This window comes from Metopolophium dirhodum, chromosome 1, assembly GCF_019925205.1.
Source record: "Metopolophium dirhodum isolate CAU chromosome 1, ASM1992520v1, whole genome shotgun sequence".
Classification (NCBI taxonomy): domain Eukaryota; kingdom Metazoa; phylum Arthropoda; class Insecta; order Hemiptera; family Aphididae; genus Metopolophium; species Metopolophium dirhodum.
This window is the reverse complement of record NC_083560.1, coordinates 22,844,649-22,868,348: the sequence shown is the minus strand read 5'-3', so window position 1 is coordinate 22,868,348 and position 23,700 is coordinate 22,844,649. Positions and strand designations below refer to the sequence as shown.

General features: G+C 27.6%; 1 pseudogene; it reads left to right on the top strand.

Moving 5' to 3' along the window:
• Positions 1–353: 353 nt before the first annotated feature.
• LOC132934331 (lysine-specific demethylase 4A-like) lies at positions 354–7,551 on the top strand (annotated as a pseudogene).
• Positions 7,552–23,700: the final 16,149 nt, after the last annotated feature.

Here is a 23,700-nt window from a genome sequence, read left to right as displayed (position 1 = left end):
CTGTGATAAAAATTATATTATACGATTACAATAATTTAGGCGCGAAGATACTATCTTAAATCGTGAGCGCGAACGAACGAAAAACGACGACAAAACACGACGCCATGAAAAAGACGGTGGCCAGTGGGGCCATCCTTACCGTATAATTTTCTATCAAACGTCGTAACGTTCATGACAAAATAGATAGGTAGGTATGTCAGCAACAATACAAGACGGTGAGCGCCTCCAACCATTCTCAATCATGGTCGTAGTTCGCCTCATTTCGTTGGCCGTTAAGTTACCCGTACAACATGATAGTACAGCGGCGAACGAACCAGTGCTGCTAGTTGGAGGGGTGTAGAGTGGTCTGCGAACTCGATGCGTATCAACAAGTCGCTGACACAGGTACCCATCTATTTCGTCGTGATACGTATTTTGGCATGTGGGTACCGTTATCGTCTCATCGTATTGAGTTGGAAACTTGGAAGTTTGACGTTAAATTCGAAATTATCGACAGTGGCAAGACGTACAACGGTCTCCCGAGTTCGGTGTTATCTTCGCTAGTCCGTTGGTAAATGGTTTAAGTTTTGTTGAAACCGCGATCGATCCATCGTTACCTAAACGTTCGTTTTTAACCAATCTACCAAACGACCGACACTACTATCAGGTATTGCGTTTGACCGCAGATGAGTGAGTCCGTCGGACGAATTGAAAGAAAAATATAGAATACAGTTGTTGATGATGGCGCGTAAATTGTAATTCTCTACATATTTCCTATATCTCCGCCAAATTGTAAGTTTTCAAATGTGTTTGATTGTTAAAATCTGATAGTTGGATAGTTACTAGTTAGCTAAGGTGTTACTTAATATTAATAAAATAAACAAATAGAAATTAAATACTAATGTATATATTATATAAAAATGAATGAATGACTGTCTATCCTTTAAACATTCATACAGTTTTTATAAATTATATTATTATACCATTATTTGAAATAAAATTGGAAATTGGAGTTTAATGCGGCATGTAGGAAGTCTTCTTATTTCAGATAAAAAAATAGTTATCAAAATCTAACAACTCCACAAGAACTAAGAATTATTCCTGTGAAGGCATTTTTTTTTTTTGTTTTATATTAAGGTGGCAACTAAAATATAAAATATATCAATTTTTAAATCTATATATATAAAAAAAGTGTACATTTTGAATAAATTTTATAACTCAAGATCCACCAAACCGATTTTGATAACAATTTCAGGACATAGTAAGATTGATATGTAGATGGTTTCTTTGAAGTTTGTACGCTGTGGGTTAAGTGGTTCCGGTGTTATAGCCACATAAGTGCACACCTGGTGACATGGCCAAAAACAACAACAACGTCTATACATTTATTTTTATCTATATATATATAACCCATAGCAACCATTAAAAAACAAAAAATTCTATCGTAAATCTCAAAATTCCTATTTGAGCACATACCGGGGGTGATCACTTCCCTTTTTAAATTAGCCTATGACACTCACGATCTACTGCAGGGAGATTGCCTACCTCATAATATACTGCTGCGAATAAGAATTTTAATTCCGGGCAACAGAAAAGTTAAGATAAATTTTGAACACCATACATCATACACCAAATATTAAATAACGAATTGAACAAAGTTTGAGTCATATAGAATTGGTACATTTAACAGGCAACAAAGTGCCAGCGGGATCAGCTAGTTTTATTTAATTTCGGAAAGGGCCCCTTAACACAGATTTTTTTAATCTTCTACTGATTTAAAAAGATGCCACACTAAATTTTCCGGTTTTCATCAATTGATAATAAATATAGTCATAAATCTATATATATTCCTAGGTAATTTGGTAAGAAATTATGTTCTAAGTGTTTTTTTAAAAAAAGAAATAAAACAAGATGCTCTATTAGTATTATAAGTACTATTAGTATTTAGCATCAGATATTCAAAACAACATTATATTCATTGCAATCATTAAAACATTTTGGATTAAAAATGTGGTTATTGTAATATGATTTATAAATTCAAACTAACAGTCGTACTTAAAACATTAAAACATTGATATTAATAATTATTTCTTTATTATTTTAGATAAGATGTGTTCTGATAAAGATACATATAAAATCATGGTTTTCAGACCAACTTGGACAGAATTTAAAAATTTCAGTAGCTATATTGAGCTGATGGAGAAGAAAGGTGTTCACAGAGCTGGATTGGCGAAAGTAATAAATTATAAAATTGTTGCATTTTAATATCAATTTCAGATTTTATTGTTTCAATTCTACATTATTTTTCTTCTAAATATGTAATATTAATCTTGTAGGTCGCCCACCACCCGAATGGATAGCAAGAAGAAAGTGTTATGATAAAGATGATATTATGAGTTTGAAAATTCCAGCTCCAATCAGTCAAGTACTACGTTTAAGTACTCAGTTTTTAATAAACCAAGTCCATAAATTATTATCTTGATTTAGGTTGCACGAGGTCATTGAGGACTTTTTTAACTACTTAATGTAGAAAAGAAACCTATGACAGTATCCGATTATAAAATAATAGCAGAATCTGATGAATTTAATAGGAAAAATATTGTGTACAAACCCCCCATTGTATAGTGCAGATGTATCTGGATCTATTACGGATAAAGATGTTGGTGTAAGTATTACATTTAAACATTTATAAATTATAATTTATTTGATTTCAAATGTATATGTAAATGAAGTAAATATTGTTTTAAATTAAAATAAGGTTTGGAATATTAACAAATTGGGTACAATATTAGATTATTTAAATGAAGATTATGGTGTTAGAATTGAAGGTGTTAATACAGCTTATTTATATTTTGGTATGTGGAAATCATTGTTTGCTTGGCACACTGAAGACATGGACTTGTATAGTATTAACTATATACATGAAGGATATCCAAAGACATGGTAAGATTATTCTAACATTTTATTATTATACTTTGTAATTATATATTATATATCTCATGTTACTTAAGGTATACAATACCTCCAGAACATGGCTACTACTTTGAAAGATTGGCTAATCGCTGTTTTTCAACTGAAACTTCAAACTGCCCTGCTTTTCTCAGACATACAACGAAGATTATATCTTCTAATATTTTGAAACAAAATTCTATACCATTTAATAAAGTAAATAATTAAGAATTAATATTTTTAAACTTGGTTATCATTAGGTAATTATGATTTTTTTATGATCAATATTATTATTTGTTATAGATCACACAAGAGCGAGGTGAATTTATGATAACATTCCCCTTTGGATATCATTCGGGTTTTAACCACGGATTCAATATGGCGGAATCCACTAATTTTACATCTCCACGTTGGGTGGAATATGGGAAAAAAGCTTCACTGTGTCATTGCAGTGAAGATTCAGTGAAGATTTGTATGGATACATTGGTTAAACGTATACAACCCGAAAACTATGAATTATGGCTTCAAAAAAATAATATTGGTACTCATCCAAAAGATACTTCTGGTACTTTAGAAGCTCCTTTGACTAGTAAATCTAACATATTATGTAACAAGAAGTAAGTTAGTTTTCATTATCCAACAATAAGTTTTTTAATTTGGTTTTTTTATGCTACAGCAATATAGGTATTCCAAAACATAATATTAAAGCTGGTAGAAAACGTCGTCATGTAGCACTTTTATCAGATTCTGAATTGCCTAATGATACAACATATTCAAATAAAGCTGTAAATGTGAATAAATGTCTCAATAAGAGTATTAAATATTCAACAGTAAAATGTGACACTGTTAAAGATAACGCGCATTTAAATATAGTTGTAATTAAACCATTACCACTATTTAATTTGGAAAAGCCACGTAATTCATCTTTCACCAGTTCAAAACCCCATATGAATTCAAAAAGTCAACCATCTTATAAGACTCAAACTAAAAAAAAAATAAATTTGGAATCCACACGGAATTTTATTCAACCAACTCATGTATCTATGCCGATTAAGGAAGAAAAACATGAAATTGATGGTATGTTTCAGTTAATTTATTTTCTTCTTATATTATAACAATCATAAAATATTAAATTTCAACTTTTTAATATAAGTTAGCATTTAAAAACATAGTAGGACTAGCTGATCCCGCGCACTTCGTTGCCCGTTAAATGTATCAATTCTATATGATTTAAACTTTGTTCAATTGGTTATTTATTATTCGGTGTATGGTGTTCAAAATTTTATCTTAACTTTTCCGTTTCCCCGATTAAAAATTCTGGTTCGCAGCAGTACATTATCAAGTGGGCAATCTACCTGCGGTAGATCGCGGACCCCGTGCTGTTTTTAAGTAAGTGTATGATTTAACTCTAAAGTATCAAAATTATACTAAGTTTGTCGTATTCCACCTATGATGGATTAATACAATCAATTAAGAGGATGTGATACTCGCATGTGTTGTCTCCGTCTTACAAGTGCATAACATAGCAAATTTTACACTCAACAAAAAACGTGTAGCTCCGTTAATTTAAAAATTAGAGTAAATTGAACTCTCATATAGTTTAAAGGGAAGATTATCATCTAGACAACTTCATGAGCTTTTTATTATATTTTAATTTTTAAGCAAGTTATGAGTACTTTTAAATGTACAAACAATTTACAATTTTAAAATACTCATAGTTCGCTTTAAAATTAAAATATAATAAAAATCCCACGAGGTTGTCTAGATAATAATCTTACCTTTAGATTTTACATGAGGTCAATTCTATATAAATACACAGACTATAACTATACAGACTAAACTCTGGGACGACTTATCTGGTCTTTTTGTATATTTTATATATATTTATATTGACAAAAGATAATTATACAAATCAACAAACATGATTAACCATTAGCAACCAATATATTACACACCGGTGGATTGGATTTTCCTAAAATTTTCTTTCATATAAACCTTCTCTATAAAATACTCTTTTGTTTAAAAAAAAAATCAAGAACATGTGATTAGTAGTTCCAGAGATTTTCATTTCACATTTTTATAGTTAGATATTATATTATAATTTATATTTAAAAAGTAAAGCAAATATTTTTTTTTTTATTATTATTATTTTATAGCTTAAAAACCCACTATTGCTTATAGATGCATAATAATAATACTGATTGAGTATGTTTATGTACAGTAACAAATCGTCGATGTATATAATAAATGGTTTGTTTGTTCTCGTGGCAATAAATTGAAACGATTCACTATAATGGATTGAAATTTCTAGAACGAATCATTTTATACGACGTCACTCATGGCAACCATTTATAAACAAAAATTTCTATCTGAAATCTCAAAATTCCTATTTGAGCACCTCCCGGGGTTGGTCCTCCCCTTTTTAAATTAGCCTATCTTTTAAGTTGGACCAAATTACCCACGGTGTAAAAATTTCATCAAAATCGGTCCAGTATTTTCTGAGTTTATCCCGGACAAACACGTGACATAAGATTTTTATATATATAAGATATGCTTATAATGATCTTAAATGGCCTAATTGAAGCAGATTGTTTAATATCAACTTTGTTTATTTCCGGACGACAAAAACATACTGCACTTGAGACATAAAACCAACCAAGTACATGGCTAGGAATCGTAGTATCCGATATTGTTGTATACAGCATCATAATAAGTGGTTCTACTGTACAATATAATATTATGTATAATTCTAGTAATATTGGTTACAATATAAATACTAATTATGATAGTATTATTTTTATTTTTGTTTATAAATAATTTAATTTTATGTTCATTATATGTTTTTATCATACTCTATTCAACATAAAACCTAACCTCGGTGACGACCAGTTTTTGTCGGGTGACAGTCAGGTGAAAACTAATTTGTCACTCATACGAGTCAAACATCTGTATGCCTGCTGTGGTTAAAAACCACACCTATGTGCACAAATCGGCCACTAAGGTTACTTGTTATGTTGAATAGAATATAAGTATCTATTTAAAAAGAAATTTTTATTCACAGGTATACAAAATAATATAAGTGATATGGTTAAGAATTGTTGCTCATTTAAGATTGAGCGACTGTATAATATTTATAGAAGTATGGATGATCCACATTGTTCAATATGTATGATGTTAAATCGTAAAAAGGTAATAAATAATACATTTTTCCAGTAAATCACTTGTACCTACTTATAATAATTTAGATTCGGCATTATGATAAAAATATGATTTAAGAATATGATTTGAAAAAGCTATATTTAAAAATCATAATATATTTTTTATGTTTGAATAGTTAACTTTCAACTTGAATTGGCAAATCATACCAAATCGTCCGTGTTACCTACCTTGAAGAAAACCCACCAAAGCATTATTTAAACATGCACTTTCTGGCAGTGACAAGGTTTTTAAAGAAAAACTCATAAGATGTGAAAAATTTTATTTGACCGTTCATAAAATGTGTTATGGCATAACTATAGCCACAAGTATTCATTGGTTGTGTGATCGATGCATGACAAATCCTAGGCTTGCTGTAAGTGTATTATAAATTAATAAATTATGTATGATTGCTCAAACTTAAAAAATAATTCTCAAGTCAAATGAATACTCTGATTCAAGAATTTATTATTTTTTATTTTTGTTATTAAATTTAAGTTTTTTTTTTTTTCATTGCCATAGTTTCATGGATTAATCTGTATACAGAAAAAATATTTAATTTATCAAAAAAAGTTTATAATATAATATTAATAAGTATTTAAATGTATGTTCCTATAGGCTTCTATATATTGTCCATTGAAAGGTGGTGCTCTAAAAGAATTTAAAATCAATGGATGGTCACATGTTGAATGTCATCTTTTTGTGCACGGCAGAAGTCCGTTATTACCCACCAATACTTTTTCAACAGACTTTATAACTAACCAAAAGGTATATTATGGGTTCATTTCTAAGTTGTATTTTTTTATACCTAAATTATGCAACATTTTAAATGTATTAAATATTTTACAGTGTTTAATATGCAATTTAACATCCGGTAATTTTTGTTGCTCTGCAAGCGGTTGCTGTGCACGGTTCCATATTTCTTGTGGAATATTTGCTGGATATGATTATCAAATTAACCAAAAGAGCAAGCATATTATTTTAATCCATTGCAATAATCATTCATTTGTTCCAGATAAAGTAAGTTATTCTTCATATTGCTTAATATGTTAGTTATTTTATGGTGGATGTTTGTATTTTTAGAACCGGTTAATCCACATATATCAAAAAGTATGGGCTAGGCACTTGAAACGTAAAAGGATCTCTGAATGTCGAATTGTAAAAATTGATAGAACTCCTTTAGGTATTGTGAAATTCAGTGATGGTACAATATCAGACAGTATTACACTAAAATAAATTAAGGTAGTCTTGTTTGTTATACTTTTTGTATATTATTATCTTCAGGTAAAGCCCCTTATGTTAAATCACAAATTTACAAAGATACCTAAAAAATAAATTTTTTTGCCATCAAAATACAACATATAATTTTTCAAACATCTATATTCTTTTCATAATAAAATAGCACCAGGCGGCCACGGGCAAAACTGATTTTGTCACGTAAATCTGGTACGTTCTTATTCTCAAAAGATTATAGGTTTAATTTTTAAATCATTTAATCTATAAACTTAAACCTGAAACTAACTGAATAACAATAATCTTTTTAGACATAATATACATTTTCATGTTTTGATATATTTAATTACTGATATTGATTATATGTTTCTTATGTTATTCAATTATTTGGAAATACTTCAGAATCATAACAAAAGATTTTGGTTGTACCTTTGATATAAATAATAGAAATCACAAGTTGTACTAATAAATATGTTATTTAGTTGATAGTTTAATTGATTTTGTATTGTATGGTAAAGATTAAATTAAAGCAAAAAATATTAAAATACTAATATATTATACTAAATTAATCGACCTGATTCTTAGGTACTTAATTCTTTTAAAATGCATTTTATGACTGTTCTATACCAAAACTTTCCAAAAAAGTCTGATATTCTTCTCCCATAAATGAGTTTATATCATCACTAACAAGAACTCTGGGTTGACCAAACATAGATTTTCTGAGTGTAACACTTGAAAATTCAAAATTGTAAATTTCTGTAAAAAGAAATAAAAGAGTCGTATACACTAAGAAAAAAAAGTAGATAATTATTGTTGTGTTCACCAACCAAATTACCAAAATGATTCAGTGTCGGTAAATATTAAATAGTGTAAATAATAAACTTACTAAGTACCATATAAATTATCTTTGTGGCTTCTCGTCGTTTTTCGTACTACAGTTATTTTTATATTAAAATCACGATTAAAAATTATATAATATAAGTAGGTACTAGGTACATTACATTATAACAAATGATATATTGATATGACTAGCCTGTTCAAAATATCTGTAATAGGAAAATAATATGTTTAAACAAATCAAAAGATTTATTAATTTCTATAAGTATCAATACAACTAATAAAATCTTACCAGAATGTTGGTCAGATGAATTGGTGCCTCTTGGTGTGATGGCTAAATTACTCTGCGGTGAAACTTCATCCATCCTTTTGTTATCTTTAATAATATAATTATTGAATTTTGTAGATGAATATGGCTTAGGCATCATGTTTTTGATTTCTAAATCATCATTACAATTGTGTTTAGTTGATGTAGATGGCCTATGCCTAAGATTTGATAACTGTTTGGTATTATAATCTAGGAAAAACAATGAATATATTGTAATAATATAATATACTCAGTCATAAGTCATGACCATTAAATAGTTCAAGAAGTAATGTATTTACCTGACAAGACTATTTCTTCATGCACACCATGAATTAATGATTGGTAGTTGTCTTATGATGTGACCTTAAATGGAGAATATGATGTATATACGATGGCTGATATTTCATGATTACTTTCTGGAGTTGTTGATGAAGAATTATTTTCTGTTAATAATATATACATTTAACATGTAATATAATATAATAAAATAGAATTTTTAACCATATTAAAGTATGAAATATAAATAATAAAATACCTTGAATTGATGTACTTATTGGTTTAAAAAGAGTTATTTTTACTTTTGAAGGAGAGCAATCTGACATCTGATGATTAGTATGACCTTAAAAAGACATAATTAGAGATTAATAAATAAAATCTTTAAATGTGTGCAACAATAATTATAATATAATATACTTTCATTTGAAAATCTAGAACCAGGCATATTTAGTTTGGATTTTAATGATTGTGTCTTACAATCCTCTATTGTACTGATCTCATTATAGTTATAATCTAAATCTTGGTTAAAATCTGCAAATTAATTAAAAAATTAAAACTTAATAGTTATAAGCAATTTATTAAAACAAAAAAGGTAAACATACCATCACTTGTAACTGTTTTCTGCTTTTCGGGTAAAGTCTCCAATTGACCTATCAAAATCTACCTCCTTCGAAACTAAAACATCTAAAAAAAGACAATGAACCAGTTATTAAAATAAATATAATAATACATAATTAAGTACTTGTATAAATTCAATAATATTACATGGTATACAAATGTTAATAGTACATACATATTATGTTTGTATATAATATAGCTTATTACCATTATTATTTCTAATTGGAGTAATTTAATTTTGGATGATAACTTTCCCCATAGTACACATTAATTAATTGCAGATGTCTTCTAATTTTTATAATTTGTTGTTAGTTAATATTTTTAAAACTTAATTACTATTGTTTGAACTTTGAAGTTCAAGTGATTAAACAAAAAAATTTAATTTAATAAAAATACATTTTTAAATGTAAATTAATGATTTGAGAATCTATTTTATTGTATAAGATTTATATTGTCCAATTTATTAAATGAAGTTTTACTTTAACGATTGGTAAAAAGTTATACTAATATCATTTGCAAAATATCATACATAATTATACAAGTTAACATAAAAAAAATAAAATATGAATTTTATAATTATAATACTGTGTGTAGTAAAGGAATAGCTATAAGGTTGCTGTTTCTCGGAAATATCATAACCTTGTTTTTAATATCACTTATGTGCCAGTAATCAAAATCATCCGATAATTGTTGTACTTCGTATATATTTAGGAGCGATGACCGAATTGGTTGGTTGTAAAAATCTTTTTTTTGAATAAATTTCTTTCCTATTAAAACAGTTTCTCCAGTTTCTTTTAAATGAGCAATATTGACTAACTTGATAATATCATTATTATTGGTACAACAATATGACTCTGCATCAATTTTACTTTTAATCTTGAAATTGTCTTTTACTAAAGTACTATATTGTAGATTAATTGTTATATTATCTACCAAAGGCCCTCTATTATGAGACCCTAAAATAATATAGGTTTTTGGTTTTGTTTTAGTAGGTTGGATAACTAAATTACTTCCTTCATGATATCTGTTTACAGTTTGTTGTAATGACTTGTCTGGCTTCCTCAGCATTGTCTTTAGAACCTTCATGTAGTTTTCAAATGGAAATGCACTGCATAAATCTAATGGTCCGTATCTTTGATAATCGTCAACTAAATGGATTAAGCCATGAATATTACTGGATACCAAATGTCGTCCATAAATTTATTCAAACGATTTTAAAAAATATTCCAAAAGATCTCGTGCATATTGGACAAATTCACTAAGACCTGGTGTTAAAAGTATGGTCATAGCTACACTTAAAGCTTGAAAGTTTTTAAAACAGTAATCACTCAACACTTTATCCAATACAATTGGTCCAATATATAATAAAAAAGACCTAAACTCAGTTGCTTTCCAACAAGCTACTTCAATTAATGTTCTCGGTTTTCTGTAAAACTCGCATACAAACTGGTTTTAAATTTACTATTAAATCTGATGATTGATTAATTTTCCATGATGGCAAACGAACACTTAAGGGGCCTTTCATCCATAATATTAGAAGTTTTTTTACTACACCCAAACATACCAAGTGCATATAATCTAACAAAAAACCTTTAACAATATCAAATCTGGGTATTTCTACCAAACATGAATTATTAGAAACCACATGATGACTAATTTGAGCTCGTTGAACATAATCATGATGTGTCCTTTTAGATGGTTCAGAATAAGGATAGCACAAACGGTTTTCAATATATTCCCCTTCAATTTTGCAACGTGTACACGAATAAAATCCATTATGTCCTTTAATTTTTAAAACAAATGATTTTGCTGGAACATTACAACAAATAACATCCAGCACAACTTTGTAAAACTTTCCATTGATGAAAATACCATTTAAAATTAATTGTTCAGCTTCAATGACAAAGTCTTTTAGATAATCATTATGGTCATTAGGTTTTTGTGTTCCTCAATAAACTCCAATAGGAAAAACATGATTGGAAGTTGAACGTATGTATGCCAATATAGGCCAAAATTGAGTGGAACTTCTCTTAGAAATAGGTAATCCATCAATACCTACTACTAATTTAATTTCTTTATTTGAAATACTACCAAGAGAATAGCGTATAATACCGTTTTCAATACCAAAATGATAGTATGTACCCGGATTGACTTTTTTAATACTATTGCATTCGACAGACTTTGTTTTTAACAATGTTCTAGCGTCTTTGGGTAAACAAGAAAAATGAATGTTTTTTTAAAATGGTTAAAATTCCATTGAGTGAACTGTGCGTTATCTTGTAATGTAAAGCCCACTGTGCTAATTCTGACTCAAATAAATAACTATTTATCTCATCATTTGATATATTTGAATACTGTCGTTGTTCATCAAGTATCTCAAGCCTAATAGGATTTTGTTCAATATTTGAACTAAAAGTGTGTTGTCTTTTTTTTCCACATTCGACTTCATGATTATAACTGTTTGTTATTGGCATGTCTCTAACCAAACTACTACCTACTGGCTGAGATTCTAAAGATGATGATGAAATATATAAGTAAAAATAGTGAAAAATAATTAAAAATGAATCCAAAAATACCGACATATTGTTATTATTATAATATGATAACCTAAATAATATACTTAAACAACTGTAGGGCTCTTGAGCATTATCTGGAATAAAAGCTTCTACCTCCTTTAAGCCATTTAGCTATCACGATTAACCAATATTAATAAAACAACCTATTATAATTAAATTCACAATATCTTAGTATTAAAAAAAGTACATTCCGATACCGTTACTAGATAATAATATAGGTAGGTATCCGTTGATTAAAAATAATGTTTGAAAAATATCAAAGAAATATTTCTTACATAGTACGCATTATATAAATTACATAATAGTTCTATTATTTATCTTATTCCTTTATATCGTGATCAAGAATTAATAATTGATAATAAATTGATAATCAATGTGACATTTTATAAAACGTACCAAAAACAAAAGTTTAAAAAAAAATTTTAAATTATATTTTTCAATATTTCATACTCATAACCCTAAATGAAATAATAAAAAATAATTATATGAATAACAATAACATTATTGTATTGAAAATCTGTATATACTATACATATAGACATCCGTGAAGTTGGCACCCATAAGAATATATATAAAAGAAAATAATATATTAAAAAGATAATAACAGATACTTATTTAAAAATATAAATATAGATTTTTTTATAAATAAAATTTCAATAAAAAAAAGCATCAAATTAAAAAAACAAATAAGAATAAAAAAACATTGTAGTCACCAAACTATAAATCTAATAATAAAAAGTCAGTTATATTATTCATTTTTATTAGTTAATTTTATTAACTATTTTACATTCTGAGCGGAGTGAAGGATCTAGTGGTTATACAATGGTGTTTATTTTTTTTTTTTTTATCCTGTATACAAAATTTCTACCAGAAGGAGTGTTTCGATTTCAACATATAGTACCTAATCTTTTAGCAAATTGGATCAAGATGGTACTTTAAATAGGTCATTTTTCGATTTTCTCAATAGTTATTTAATACCACGAGAAAAACTACCAACAAATTACGAAAAACCGCTAAAAATGGGATTTTAATTTCTAACGCTTTGTTTATCACTTTAACAACCAATAAAAAATTATAATATTATAATATTAATTCAACTTAAAGGCTATAATAAATAATAACGTAAAAAATCCAGACTGACAAACCGTCAGAATCGTTTTTCTTATACAATGATATTATATTATTGAATTCATGTTGAATACAATCCATTTTACATTGACCCACTTGTAACCAACTGTACAGCAGAGCAACATCCACTTACCCGCTTTTTTTTTTTAGTTTATTCTGTCATTCTGCATATAGATTTTTGTACAATTTTTTTTCGTTATGTACCCAGTGTATTTTGCTCTACTTTTGATTCGTCATTTGCCACCTCCGAATGGATTATTGTTATTAATATAATAATACCCATATAGAGGGATGGTCGATGGAAATGGCCCAGGCACACTAACTTTGAGAATCGATGACTATCTAACCCTACATTTGGTTATTGGTTTGATCACCATAATTTAATGTAATATTATGAATATTCCAAATGTGAAGTGGATACATTGGTAACGGTAAGTATTATAGAAATATTTCAAAATTGGTGAAGCATTTTCAGGCATCATGCTTTTCAAGTGAATTATTGCTTCAGCTACATTACACACGGGTAAAAATTCTAACGCGTCCAAATGTTGACAAAATAAAGATAGGTACCTACATAATTATATAACAGACAATGAATAATTTTATTTAGCCCCTCTCCCTAAAAATTCCTGGGCACGTCCTTCGAATATATAGCCATACGACGGCAGTTATTTGGTAACAACCTGTAATTAGCCACTATAATATTTGTTATTTTTAAGCAAAAGCGTTTGACGTTTTTTACCTTGTCGTTTTTTTTACCGGTTACCCCGATGTCCGAGTAAACTATTAGGCCAAAATTGGCCGTCTCCTATAATGTTGCGGCTCTAGGCCCACGTCTATAAGGTCTGTGCCTAAATCGCTAAATACGTTCATGATTGGAGCAACTAATAATCGCAGTCGACGCCCCAAGCCCGGAATAAGAAAACTTTTAGACCCGGAGCCAATCAAAATATTGGTTACCACAAATAAATATATTCCAGGGATAAAAAAAAATATTTACTTTATAGGTACCTAGCTATATTATATTCGAACATTTAAATACTTTTTTATAAAATGTAAGTGTTTGAACATTGAACATAATATACATAATAAATTATAAATATAATTGTATGAATGTGTTTTGAATAGATACCTAAATACCTAATATTCAAAAGTTAACATAAAAAAACCAGTTTTACAGCTATATATAGAATACTTACCTATAATAATAATGTTTCAGTCATGGTAAGTTATTCGTAATCGACAGTATTCACCGTATTCGAGTATTCTTATAAATCCCATTTCATTATCATTATCATCCTGCTAAAAGCTTAGATCATATACAATGGATAGATCCGTGACCAATAGATTAGGTACATATTACATCGATGATGTACATGATATTATGTTAGAAGATTCGCCGCAACTCGCGGGTTACGTCCCGGGTAGAAATATTGGTTTTCAGTTAGTGTCAGTAGTTATATTTATTGGTCCTGGACTGGTGCCAGACACCAGTCCAACACTAACATTAGAATATGACAAGATCATTGAAAGTGTCATAAAAATGTCCTTAAAATAAATATGGATTCTTACGTTTAAACATTTGTCTCAGAAGAAATCTCAGATTTTCATATACCGGCTACTTGCTACATTCATAATGATCATCATTAATTATATTATATTAGGTAAAATTTACCGAAAACCAACGCGAAAAATATTAAAACGTATAACATATGAAAACGTTAAACGGCATTTTTTTTAAATATAAATAATTGTTTTCTATACATCACTATTTTATCTATACTAATATATAAAGCTGTAGAGTTTGTTTGTTTGAACGCGCTAATCTCAAGTACTATAATGGTTCGAATTGAAAAATTATTTTTTTGTTGGATAGTCCATTAGTCCATTCATCGAGGAAGGCTATACAACCTCACGCTACGATCAATTAATAGAAGTGCTCAAACAGGGATTTTGAGATTTACGATGGAAATATTTGTTTATGAATAGTTGCTATTGGTTATAGAAAAAATAATGATAGAAATAGTATTTATTTATTATTGGTTGCTATTGGTGAATCGGGCATATCAGGTACAAGCATGCATCAAATCAAATTTTCGCACATTGCCTACCAGGGTGGCCGAGTTTCACTTACTGCAGTGAGTTACACTAAAAAAGAGTTGAACAATCACGATTTTTTTAAGAGTAGTCATTTTTTACAAGCCACGAAGTGCACAGGATCAGCTATATTATATATAAATTATTGTTTGTGTACAGATCTCTGAGAAGATAATAGGCTAATTTAAAAAGGGTTAAATTTGGTTTTTTTTATTCATCGGATTTTAAAACGGTTAGGCTAGGTTAGGATTATGTATTAATTGATTAATCCAACGTATTATATCAAAATGAACTTGGTAAAACGTTGATACTATAGAGTTAAATCATACACTTACGTACAAACAGCACTAGGTCCGCGATCTACCTGATAATATATTGCTCCGAATCAGAATTTTTATTCCAGGCAACAGAAAATATAAGATAAATTTTGAACACCATACACCGTATATTAAATAACGAATTGAACAAAATTTGAGCCATATAGAGTTGGTAAATTTAACGGGCAACGAAGTGCACAGGATCAGCTAGTATTATAATAATAGTGTAACTATATAAGTCCTCTTTGGAATTTTCTGATTGGCCGGGAATACAAAAGTCGTGTATCCATGAGGAAGAAATCGAAACCTAACCTATAAGTTATAAAAGATTTGTGTTTACAGGCATACGACGTAGACCAGAAACAATTTTCCAGCGTATATTTTGTCGAAACACCTAAAAACCGTGTAGGTATATCGTTTGTTAGTACACATTACGGACATTTTTTAAGAGGACCTATACGCACTTACACGCCCACCGCGAATACATGAAGGTTTTGAATCGAATTTCGTAGAACGGCTAAATATTAAGTAAGTTTAAAACATATAGAAGCAATTTTTATAAAACGTACTATGTACTCATATCGCTACTACATTGTTCTACAAATCCTTGGTGTTTGGAAGTTCAGGGACAAAAAATCCGTTCTGAATTAAATTAGACAAAAAGTAATGTTTCATTTTTTGATTGTCTTACGAAAAATCCTAACACATTTTTACTTTTGAACAAAAAGTCTAAAAATTAATTAATTACGTTTTGATTTATAATTATATCATATTATATAGGTAAAAGGTAGGTTACATATTATAATATAATAGGTATTTCATATATAATTAATATTTATTTAATATATTTTGATAATTAATTGTTAATTTTAATTTAGCATAGTTGTTATCAAAGTTCAAAAATACATAAGAAAAAATATAAATTATTTGGCTTTTACAAATATTATAAAACAATTAATAAAAATAAAATCGGGTAAGTGGGTGTCACTCTGATGTTCAGTAGGTTACAAGTGGGTAACTATAATGGATGGTGTTAAATTTAAATTCAATGATGTAAAATCATTCCGTACAAAAAATGATTCTGAGTATCGACAGAGTAACATAATTGAATATTCTGTATTTCACACCATTTTGTATATATTACAGGGTATGTTTGTATGATTCAAGTTAATTTTTTTGTTATTACAAATTTACTCTTTATTCACAACTAATAATTTTGTATTTAATACTAAAATTAGTATTTGTTGGTATACAATTTTCAGTTACCATTCTAGTATTTATTTTGTTAACACTACTCCATTAACTGATTACATGTACAGAATATCTAGTTAGTTAAAATTAACTTCTGTCTGTTATAGATACAAAACTTTAAGGTAATATACCAATAATGAAAATGCAGATGAAAAATATATTTAACTAATTCATTACAGTTTGCATATTAGATAGGTTACATAATATTTATAAATTATTTTAATTTAATTTTATATTTTAAATATCCATTTATGTATAAAAAATAAACAAATACTTCAAAATATGCATGTAAAAAATATCTGAGTACTGCAATGTTTATTAGTATATATTATACAATATGTTATATGCTTGAAAATAAAAAACAAATTAATTAACCAAATTATATAAGACAAATGTACATATTTTACAATTATAATAAAATTATACTGACTCCTATGTGAAAACTATATTATATCTAGATACTAAGAATTAAGATATGTTATATTAAGAAGTTCTATCTTAAATGTTTCCAAAAACCTACTTATACCGTATTTATATGTATTTTTCAGTATCAAAACATAATGGAGAAACATATAGATATACAATATACAAATATTTTAATTGAGACTGATAACAATCAACAATTAGTAAGTCATGATGTTTCTATTAAATATGAAATGGAAGAGAACATTGAACATATACAAGAAGAATTTACTGATTTTGGAAACAATATTGACAAATATAAACATAACAACAGTAAATTTTGGTAAATTATTTATTAATTATTATTTATATAGTTTATTTGTTAAAATTATTTTATTTCCAGGATTGTTAATAGAGAAACAAAAAGTATAAATGAATTTGATACAACAGTTAAAACTGAAAAAGATAAGACGGTATTTAACGATTGTGTGTTTAAAACCGAAATGGAAATTTACACGCCAAGACGTATAAATGAAAAAGAGGCTCATAGTATCAATCTTATAGAAAATTTTAATAATCTTCATATCACTGCAGGTGGACAGGTACACAACTCTGAAAAGGAATACCAGTTCAAAATAAGTAAGAAGTGTCTTAATGACAAATACAAATTTGAAGTCAAAAAACCGTACAAGTGCAGACTTTGTTACAAGCCTTTTATGAATGCTGGTCGTATGGTAGATCATAGAAGAAGTCATACCGGTGAAATGTCAAGATGTATAAATGAAAAAAAGGCTCATAGTAACCATCTTATAGAAAATTTTAATAATCTTCATATCACTGCAGGTGGACAGATACACAACTGTGAAAAGGAATACCAGTGCAAAATAAGTAAGAAGTGTCTTCATGACAAATACAATTTAGAAGTCGAAAAAACCGTACAAGTGCAATCTTTGTCATGAGTGCTGTTCGCATGCTAGTACATAGAAGAAGTCATAGTGGTGAAAGGCCATAAAAAATGCAATTTATGTGATAAGACATATATCCAAATTAGTTCACTAACCCAACACATAGTCATTATATACAATTAATAATTGTCCATATATTTATAAAGTTATAATAATTAAAAAATACAATATACATTAAGTTACGGCATGGGTATGATTCTTAGTACCTAAACATTAGAATAAAAACATTAATAAATGTATACGTATGTATTGTTACAATATGAATAATTAAGTTTAGTCTGTAAGTTTTAGTAGACTAAAATCAATTGTAAAGCAACACAGGAAATTGGGTTAAGCTTTAATATAATACAGAGAGAAAAGGGTGTTTTTCTGTAGAAGAAATATGTATTAATGTTAACATTTTAATATTGTATATATGTCAGAAGTAGTCATGGTATATACAAATTGGCTAATGTCTTCTGTGACTTAACTACCTACCTTTCAAGTTAGCATTTATTTAGAATTAGATTACATCAAATTTGTATTTTTACAGATATTACTTTAGTACCTAAAATAAATCAAATGTTGTGTATTTTGTTTCAATATGACTGAATACAATGCTAAATTAAAATAAAAAAATATTTTTACAATTGGATGAACAGAGCTGATTTATTTTCCCGTTTCTTATATATTAAAATAATTGATATTTTTATTATTAATGTAATTTAAAACATAGTAAATACTTAAATACAAATCTTAATACCAAAGTATTTTTTTACACAATCATTTTTTTTTATTATTAACTGATAGACACTAGTTTAACACTACCTTGACGAATATTTAGCACTTGGCTAAATAAAAACTAATCATTATCTTCATAACGTTCTATAATAGCATCATCCAAGTGAATTGTAATTAGAGACATGTCAGGGATATTAAAGTAACACTCATTACTGTTGTGAATGAACAATAGAACGTCCATTAATAATATTCATCTAAAACTAAAAACAGTGCACGGTAATTAAAACAATTTTGCATATTAATTTAAAGTAAATATTGTGTTATGTAAAATAAATCCTAAATATTAGATCTTAAAAGTTCTATGTACAATAATGCGGCCTCAATGAGTTGATTACCCACAGCAAGTTAAAGAAATCGTATATTTTTTCCTAAAAATATTATATGGTTAGGTAGAAAATAGAAAAAATATAAATCATCTATTTATCTACTATTATAATAATTATTCTAATACAAAAAAATTTTTAATTAAATTATCTTGAATTAGTTATATTTTTAAACAATCCTTAGCTGGGCAGTAATATTTTTTTCATGAAAAACTATCTTACAAATATTTAAAAAGGGCAATCGTTTCTCTATAATAAATTACTGTTGTATTTCAAATACTTTGATGCTCTCAAAAATATTTACTATGATTATGAATTATCAATTTACACCTATTGGGTTCAAATGGTTTATTTTATAAATTAATAACATTGATTTAGAGAAAATCGTTCAACAGTAACTCATTTAGCTTATATAGGTACTTTCTAGTTTTCTTATAGTAGATAAAACTATATTATACTAAATGTACTTCACATTAATATATATTATACACTCCATAAAAAATAATATTTATTGATGACATAACATTGTCATAGTACCTACATGTTATGGAGGTAAGTACAAAATATTATATTTTTGGATTTTTTAACTTTATAACTGATAACTATACTGTAGCACAACAACAAATAGACATATTTGATTTCGGTTTTAGGTAACCTACTTGTTAACTTGTCTGTGCTAATTGGTATATGCACAAATTGTTAAGTACAGTCAACAAAGAAGATCATACTTTGGGAAACATGATCAGGAAGTGTGTACTACTTTGTAATTGTCATAGTTACCCATTATCATCATTGTGTTTATAATCTATTATTTTATTAATTTAGCCGACTACTTAAAGACCCTAATGTACTTTTTGCCGGATATAAACAACCACATCCATTTGAACATAAATTTGAACTTTGCATACAAACAACACCTGATTATAAACCTCAAGATACTTTAACTAATTCTATAACTAATCTCTTGGCTGAACTTTCTTTGTTTGAAGAAAGTTTCAAGGTATTTTCTTTTAATTTTTTACTACGTAAATAGTTTTGGTATACAATACCTATGTAATTTAAAGGTCCAAAAAAACTATTTGGTAGGTAAATAAAAGTTTTATTATTTGATAGAACTAGTTAGGTTAGTTTGTAATTTAAAATGCCCATACATGACATACATCTGTCATAACTAACATTATCTACCCCGTGCCTCTTTTATTTCTGTGGTTAGCACACTAATATTTCCCTACAACATTAACTTTAGATGATGTAAGTGATTCGAGTAACAGGAAAAAGTTAGGACAAATTGTACTGTAGAAAAGTATTTAAAAAAATACGTAAAACCAATCTCGTTCACTAATTTGCGTACTTATAGTAAATATTCGTTGTCACATAGTTTTAACTTTACGAGCAACATCTACTTCGGAGTTATAGGTTAGAACCAAGTAAGGTCAGGTGGGGTAAGAGCCTAACGGAGCTGTGCCTAATAAGGATTATAAAAAATACAATCTTTCAATTTTAAAGTTGATTTCTTGAAAATTACGAAGTTTAATAGTAATCGAATGTTGTAAAATGTTGGTTACACTTTAGAATATCAAACACAGCAGTTATCACTATTTAAAAACTTAATCAGTTATTTAATCGTATTTTTTTAATTCGACGATAATTCAGCGGTCTAGTTAACCCGCCTAAATTGCTCAAAATAATTTCAAATTAGTTAAATAAATGTCATTTTATATTTACCTATAATACTATTTCATTTATGAATTATGCTAATTGTATGATCATGATGCAAATGAGTATTAGCCGATTATGCATTTCCCCCGTGTAAATAAGTTCCACACGGGGAATGTGGTGCGACATGCCTTATTTTGTTAAATAGTTAAAAAGATTTTATAAACATTGTTTGTGACTAAAATATTTATGAGTTACAAATATTAATTTTTAAATATGTAAATAGTTGACAATTAAATTTTGAATATGTGTTAACATTATATCAACCAAAACTTAAAAAAAAACTAATATGTATATTAACTATAAATTAAAAAAACTGATGGTCTATCAAATCTTGATAAAATCAAAATAATTGAATTTCTTTCTACGGAATTCCTTTGAAGATTTTCATTAGTTTATGCGGCACTTGGCCCGGTAGCAGGGAAGGTGCGACACTTTTTTTTTTACCTAAAAAATTATCAAAACACTTTTTTATATACAAATTTGAATTCCTGATACGTTCATTAATGGATGATAAAAAAACTAAGTTCCACGTAAGAATACAGTAAGATAAGAATACAATATAACAAAATAATTTAATACAAACAGTTAAAATAATAGAAATTATGTTATGAGTTAAAAATATTAGCAATAAAATATATATATTATTTTAAATTGGGCCATATATAACATAAAGAAAAAATAGTGGACTAATATAATAAGTAGGTATAACTGGAATTTAAAAATGAATGTATGATCATAATTTTTATCTGAAACCTAACAAAAGTTTGTAAACGTCTTTATTATTGACTATCAAAGTTTTACCTACATGCAATAGTTGCAACGAATTGATCTCATAATAAAAGCCAAAAGGCATAAATATTTTGTAATATAAAAACTATTAATCAACTACAACTACATAATATTAATAGGTATGATATGACAAAGGATGAAATAACATTATGTTCTAATCAATATTTAAAATTATTTTTTTTTATATGCTTATATAATTTATAGACGATAATGACGTTGCAAGTAAATTATAACAATTTTTATTTTTATTTTTAATACTGGAATGAAATATATTGAAAGGTATTAAATTGATTTTGGAAAAGTTAAAAAAAACTATTTTATAAATCCAATGTAATAACCTAATTTTTAATATTCTATTTGGGAATTTTAAGACATAAGTAAATCTAAAAATATTTAATATCCATATCATTTTCATAATGTTTTGTATACGTTAAACTAGTATCAATTGTTTATTTTTAATCTGCAGGTATTTCCGTTAGATCCTGTATAATATATAATATATTACAATATGTAATATCCATCCAATGATCACACATTATGTTTCAATGACATTATATTCTTACTCTCCATATTTATTTGTTACACTTATAATGTACCTATATCCATTAAATTACTAACCTGTAACACCTAGTTAGCCCGTTTTTATTCATTTTACTATCTATTTGAATAAAAAATAGTATTATATTTATTTAATTCAGTTATTTTTTTTATGTCTAGGGTGCAATGGTAAGGGACTTTATATTAGAATACCTATACTACATTTTACAATTTATTAATGAAAAATAACCTTGGTAGAATTTTGCCTACCTTTAGACTTTAATATTTAAATCTTTATTACGAAAACAAACGTCACATCTATCCATTTATATCACATTTAATAATAAACAGACTTCAAGGTTTTGATCGCTATAATAAATTTGTATATTGATTTTACGAGGATAGGGATTATTTCTTTTATATTTTTCTTTATTCTCTGTGATAAATAAAAATTCAATGTTCTTTTGGTATAATTATGGTTGGGGGGGGGGGGGGGGGGGGAGACGAGAAGGTACCAAAAGTACCTAACCTACCTACTTGTTCCACAATATAATATATTATATTATATTATATATTATTATGTTATGTGGCTCAATGCAATTAATGTATTAAATTTGTTAATTTTTTTTATATCATCGAAAATGTATAATATAATCAATGTATATGAAAAACGAAGCAAATACAATTTGCCAGCGTATATTACTAAATATATTACATATGATATATAATATTTATATTGTTAGTAAATTAGTTTATTTTAGGTAGGTACTATACTCTGTTCCTCGTAAGTCGAACAACTTTTTTTTTGCGCACGCAGGTTATAATCAAACATGACGTGTGCAATGAATGTTGTATTCCACTACCTACACAAAGTGAACGACCAGATTGTGAAAAATATTACCACTTCATGAAAAAGTGACCATTTTGGGCATTTTGTGAAATATTTTCGAATTTCACGAATTGTGAAATATCCGTTTCCATTTCATGAAATGGTCATCTTTTCATGAAAAGTTCGATTTCACGAAGTGGTTACGACATATAGATATAATTTTATATTGGTTATTTTACTTTTTATAATAAATTAATTTTGTTATCGAAACTTTATACGCTTTTATAGCTAACTGTATACGTTGGTAAGTAAAATTTCTACTAATATTATCAAATGCATTTAAATACACTTCACTTAAGACAAAATGTATGCGAAATGTCGGTAAAATTAATACAATCTCCCGACTCGAGTCCCGACTCTACGTAGGGGGGAACCCGTCTAACCATCAGTACGATAGTCGTCGACAGCGATCCCAGTGTTAATTTGTTTTGCCAATAGTTGAAATATTTTTTATAATGATCATAATTATTCATAAGCACGATTTAAGATGTATTAATATCTTAAATCGTGCTTGCTATGCAAGTCAACCTCAA